The sequence below is a fragment of the Thermobia domestica genome, chromosome 3 (genome assembly GCF_964235325.1).
Source record: "Thermobia domestica chromosome 3, izTheDome1.hap1.1, whole genome shotgun sequence".
NCBI lineage: Eukaryota > Metazoa > Arthropoda > Insecta > Zygentoma > Lepismatidae > Thermobia > Thermobia domestica.
Window position 1 is genome coordinate 207,753,467 of NC_137456.1, and position 6,754 is coordinate 207,760,220.

At 37.7% G+C, this 6,754-nt stretch overlaps 1 pseudogene; it reads right to left on the reverse strand.

Annotated features, from left to right (window-relative positions):
- Positions 1 to 217: 217 nt before the first annotated feature.
- On the reverse strand, positions 218 to 937 carry LOC145682092 (macro domain-containing protein lmo2759 pseudogene; annotated as a pseudogene).
- Between the last annotated feature and the right edge of the window lie 5,817 nt (positions 938 to 6,754).

Sequence of the window (6,754 nt, forward strand, 5' to 3'; positions counted from 1 at the left end):
GTGGAGAATCTGAAAATTCCAAAATAAAGTTGTTCCAAAAAATGATAATAGGAGACGGATATGGTGACGAGAGGAAAGAAGAAAACTGCATAGCACTGATTATGAATAACTATATCCTTTCTCTCATTCCACATATATTGCTAGCGTTAAGATAGCTTTAAATCAATTAACCTAGAATAGCCATTAACATACCAATACATTTTTCTTTCAGCTATTTTTATTTAGGAAAATAGAGGTGCATGAGTTGTTCATATATTTTCTGATTCTCTTTGTCATACTGCACGAACACTATTCTTTCGATTGAGTCAAGATGTTCTTCCAGGAAAAGACGTATTGTTTGTAAAGCAACGTGACATGCATCTTCTTTAGGAAAACCAAAAACTCCTGTAGAGATGTTGGGGAACGCAATAGATGTTGTATCGTTGTCGACGGCTGATTGCAACGTTTTTTCGTAACACATTTTTAACTTCTTGGGATTTCGATCATCAGGTGCGCTTACGTGAATCACAAAATCCACGGGTAGATTGTAACCCTGTGTAATGCATACGTTACCCTGGGGAAGGTGGGATATTTTACGACACTCCTCTTGCATTTCTTCTCCTGCAAGACTTTGAATTGCTTTATCCATGCCTCCTCGTGGCTGTAGAAGGGAATTGGACGAGTTCACTATACAATCACCAGCTAACGTCGTGACTGATCCGTAATAAAGCGCAACTTTCTTATTAATGTCGTGGTTGACGGCAAACTTCGGTCTCTCCAAACCTTCACTGACCCACCTGATCCCAAGATGGTAGATTGGACATGAAGCAACTTTCCTTATAAACAACGATTCTAATTGCGTTTCATTATCTGGATCCTGGAATTCCATCAAGAAGGAATTTACCTTATCCACTTCTTGGAGATTTTTATCGGGTACGCCCTCTCCTACTACATCCATCTCAGATGTTTCTAATTTACGCAAATTTTTAGGCAGTCCTTCTGGAGGAGGATAATACTTTTTTAACCTGTCGATGGCTATAGAATTAATCTTTATCTGACCTCGAGGAGTTCAGTATTTTACTAACGGATATGACTGTAGGTCCAAAGATCTTAAGTCACCTGTGACCGCCCGCTGTCCGTTGAGTTTCTTCACTAAAATAATCCTTCTCTTCCATGGAAACGTTCCTTCCAGATAGGGCGGTTTGTTGACAGGCGTGCTGTTGGAAAGGCGAATTTCGTGCTCAAAACCACGGGCGAGTCCCACATCGTCTTCCGACCAACTCCAGACATCGGCAAACTGGTAAATTAGGTCGTAAAAACGCTCCCAGTCTTTTGGAGACAAGTCTGGGTTGACATCTACACTTTTCGGGTCACATCTTTGTAGACTGTTCCAACTTCCCCGGAGACGGCAAAGATTCTTCTGATGCTGTTAATGTCCTTCTTTCTGGTTCATCGGGTACTTCCTCGAACTCCTATGCATCGCCTATGTTTGTTTCTTGGCGCAACTTCACGGTGTTGACGGTGGGATTCGTTACAAACACCACTGCGGACTCACAATCTACTATTACCCTTGGGATATAAATTCCCAACATTTTCTCTATACGCTGAGATGGTAACAGTAACGCCTTTTTCCCCGTAATGTCCCAACAAGAACGTAACTTAACTAAAGTGTGCGAACGAGGTGGTAAAACAGTATTCTGTAGGACTCTAAAAATAGCTCTAGATTCCCGAGCAATTCTCGATGTTAATATTTCAGATAAATTGACCTCTAAGTTTCTAGGTGGTAACTTCCTGGACGGAGGACGTCCAAAACGATACAAAGTCAAATTCTGCTTATCATAACTTATGATAGCTCTATGTTTTTCTAAGAAATCCGCACTAACCGAAGGACCATAATCAAAATTCAAGATTATCCTAAAAACGTGAGTAAAACATCTGTTTATAAGGAAAAATTTCAACAAGGCAATTTCGGATACTTGAATGCTTGTTCCCGTAACTCCCTTTAATCTGATGTTAAGACGAAAACGTCTTGCGTTCTTCGGAAGTAGATTCTCCCCGAGACAACTTATTTGGCTACCAGAATCTATCATGATCTTAACTTGCTGACCATCTAAAACAGCAGAAAAATGTGGTAAGTCGTTAGAAGATACAATGGAGACTATAACGCACCTTCGAGCAGATTCGTCCCTGTGATCTACTCTGTTTTTGAGTTTAAAGACACCCTACAGTACCGTGCAATATGGTTAGGCATGTTGCATTTATAACAAACAATAGGCCCAGTGGCGGCGTTTGGACGTTAAAAGTGGGGGGCAAGACATGATCTGAATATTTGTTTATCAATGTTAGTTTACCTAGTGGATGCTAACACTTTGTTTGACGAAAGGTTGTATAACTAATAGGATACTATCTTTTTCAGTTAAAATACCGTATATCTTATTTCATGACAAGAGCAACGCAAGTAGGCACTAGCCCTTTGTATTGTTAAACAACAAAAGCGTAAGAAGAGGTTTGATTTCTTCCTCATGAACATCTTAAAATTCTGTCTCAAAAACTGTGATCAGATTATGTAATAACAAATTTGCAAAACAAATAAATGGAAAGGACAATATTAATTATAGTAATGAAAAATGAGACTTGTTTTGCAAAAGTTACATTGAAACCGGGAATTAATGAACAACTTATATTTTTAATTCCTTAAATGTATGTTATTACTCTTAGAAAGACAGTAAATACTACGAGCGTATGCTGCGACAGTTAAAGAAATATTTTTGTAGCTTCCCGAAACATGCTCGTTGCCATTAGGTGCATTTTTCACTTTAATGGCATACATCTAAACTCAACAATACTTAGAATCACTCCACGCTCCAGTTATACAAAATAATTCTGAAACCTAGAATTAGGTTGAATTCACTAAATTTAATTGTATATACACTCGTACACTCCTAAACACACCACTTCACTCGTATATTACATTGTAAAACAATGGAGAAGATAGAAGTTGTTTCTTATTACTCTGTTTTTATTCAATATTCCTTACTATTAGAAAAAAGAAAATACATTTTAGGAACTCTCAATTTTTATGCAATTAAAGAATAACTTGTGAAAGACCTTTTTTTTGGCGAAATGTTATCTCAATTAGTTTTAAAGCGGCTGAATAACAACATTAAGTAAGAAATGAAAGTACACTGGAATTATTGCGCTCCAATAGGTTAAATTTTGGACCATTTTCCATGGCAATTAAAACGCAATTACTGTAGCTTTCTTAACACCACGGAAAGAGAAATAACCAATAGGTACTCACGCAACGGCAAATATATGGCATCGTTCTTTTCTATGAACCAGTAATATATACAATAACTATATTTCCAAATGAACTATATACATCAATGGGTCACTTCAGAAAAGTGGGGGGGCAACTGCCCCCCATAATCGCCGCCCATGAATAGGACCCTTACTAGGAGTCAAACCCTGGGTCTGTGAAGAGGATTGCGTGGAAGAACCTGAATTGTTGTTACTATTGTTTCTACGGTTTTGACGATTATCACTTCTTTCGTTATTACCCTGACCTACATTCCTTTGGTGACTTTTCCTATTTTGTGCATGATCGCTACCTTGATGTTCATTATTTGAGGTTAACGCGGATATCTGTAGAGTCACTTTTGCTAATTGCTGTTGTAAGTCATTCATTTGATCGCTAATTGCCTTAGTCTGCTCTCTCTGTGCTGTATCTGACTGCACAAAATTCCCTTGCCTGTAAAGCGGACTTTGAATTGCTGACTCCGCACATCTACATAACTGACTATCAACTTGGCTTGACGGAAGCACTGACGAATGCAAGACCGCAGAATTCTTTTTAAAGATTTTTTTCAACTCCTTTCTCTTGAGTAATAGCCGAGTCTTCCACCACTAAATCACTCAATAACGCAGCTACCGTATTGTATTCTTTGCGAATAACGACCTTGAAAAAGTCGGGCAATAACCCTTCTATTATCAGTTGTATCTGCTTTTTCTCAGGCGCGTTAGGATCTGCTCTCAGAACGAGATCCTGTTTTGCATACACATAATCAACAACTGACTCATCATCGCCCTGTTCCCGTCCTCGCATTTGGGCCTCTGTCTACTGAGGAACCAAATTACCCTTAAACGCTGTTATCAATGCCTGTTTAAATTGCTCATAAGACATCTGAGCAAAATCCGGCTTTCTTTCCATGGATGTAAACCATGATTCGGTTGTACTCCTAAGCAGATTCCCAAGTACTAGCTTCCGTCTCATCCCATCCCAACCATTAATGTCAGCTATAGATTCATATTTTCGTACAAAACATTCCACGTTATCCCCTAACCTAGCGTAGAAAGGTTCTGGTCTTACTATGGTGTTAAAAATAGGCAAGGGTTGGTTATCGCCTCCTGATGCCATGTCTAAAATGGGCTTCTCAACGGTAACTTCTAGAGAATCGGGTGTAATATCGGATAAAACCTCAGAAAATTCTAACTTTTTTCCGAAGCTGGTCTAAATAGTTTCTGGTAAACTTTACAACGATATATGTGCAACGAGTACAACGAATGATATTGTATAATTTCTGCTATTGGCAACGATGGAAAATGCAAGTAAGAAGTGTTAGTGGTTGAATGTATAACCGAACGCCCCGAGAGAAATTATGAACACGACGTTGTCCACCATAAAATTAATCCAACTCGAGGTGAGCACTCTACCACCGAGCCTCAGTGGTCGCATATAAATTACTTTTATTTCAAAAAAGCTTCGAAATAAATATATATATCACTTTTGCAGATAGACCAAGTATGAAATTGCGTTAATCGAGCATAGGAAAGATGTGTTAATGGTTGTATGTATGTATAATTGAACTACCTATTGCTGAACAAAGTGATATTAAAACGTAAAATAGAAAATTTGTTTTGCTTTCAACGAGGATCGAACTTAGACGGTAAATAACAAACATAAAAATACAGCATCACATTATTATTATTATCATTATTATTATTATTATTGGGGAGTGAAAGTGAAGCAGACAACTAACCTTGATTGTAGCTTCGTTACCTTACGATTTAAATATTCTGTGCACAAAATGCATTTTTGTGGGAACTGGGATCGAACTTGGTACTTCACGATTTAGAGTTGAATTAATCCTTGAACAGAAAAAGAATTTCACGAATATAGCACTTGGCATTGATTTTCGTTTTACGACAGAAAGGATCGAATTAACTTAATGTCTTAAAATATTCAATGCTTTCTCACCGAGAATCGAACCTGGACCCTAAATATGCTTTCATTTTGAAAGTTCTCTCACCGGAATCGAATGCAAAACCATGGTTCTTCGTAAGTGTATGGGACATGTATAAACGAGATGAAACATGATTTCCCTGATTCCCGAACAAAGTAAGCTTATGATGGACAATATTGTGTCCGTGGGTTTTCATAGGCTACTCCCATATTCTAATTCTACGAATTAGTCAATCATTCATTTGCCTTAATCATCCGTCTCCCTTAGCCTAATGGGCATAATCGTGAGACGTTAAACTGAAATATTTTCTTTACAGCACCGGGACTATTTGAGGCATGAATCAACAGTTTAAACTATAATATAAACAGGTGAAGTGCATTTAAATTTGAATGCTCTCCTTTCGGAAATCGAAATCAGGACCACGTTCACCAGAAATCCGTGCTAGCTGTTAGACCAGCTTGGAAGGCTAAAAGAGAAGTTTTTTATTAGTAGTTGTCATATCCCCTTCCGAAGCCTTCGGCTTACTGTACACTATATGTTAAAATTGCTTAACTGTACGTTCCAATTGTTTACATTTAACTTTTTAAATTCGTTCACGGATATAAAAAGTTGCGGACATAATGCTCCCACTAAAGGCACACATTCGTATTTTCTCAGTGAGAATCGAACTCAGGAAATGAAGTGTGTTCAAATTTCAATACTCTCCCTCCGGAAATCGAACTCAGGACCAGGTTCATCACAGACCAGCTTGCAACGCTAAAAAAAGAAATGTTGTTTATTACTAGTTGTCCTATCCCCTTCCGAAGCCTTCGGCTTACTGTACGCTAGATGTTAAAATTGCTTAACTGTACATTCCAATTGTTTACATTTAATTTTTTAAGTTTGTTCACTAAGTTGCGGACATAATGCTACCACTAAAGGCACATATGCGTACTCTCTCAGCGAGAATCGAACTCAGGGAGGAACTAGAACTCGAATCATAATCCTCCCTCACCAAGAATCGAACCATTTCTTCATGTAAGTACTAAAGGTAGATGTATTAATCAGAATAGTACTGGATTTAATTTATCGGAGTTTTGTAGCTTCGTTAACTTACGATTTAAGATTATGTGCGCAAAAACCATTTAGTGGGAGGTGGAATCGAATTTGGTACTTCACGATCTAGAGTTTCGAACTCCCTAATGCTGAACAAAGTGGTATTAAAACGTAAAAATAAGAAAATATGTTTTGCATTCAACGGGAATCGACGCTAAACTGTAATCTAATTTAATATTACTAAATATTAAAAAAATGACTTACCAAGGTGACGTCAATTTGGCAGTCATCAAATCCATTTTATACTTTCACTTAATGCAGTGGATATTAATATAACAATTACAAGACACACGCGCATATAAATACTCAGAAACAAGCACATATACAAAAATGAACACTTCAAATCTATTTACATGTGGTGGACTGCGCTGCATCAAGCACTGTTATCTTCATCGTCATCTTCTCATGTATCTGCATTTTTTATTCATCCACAGATT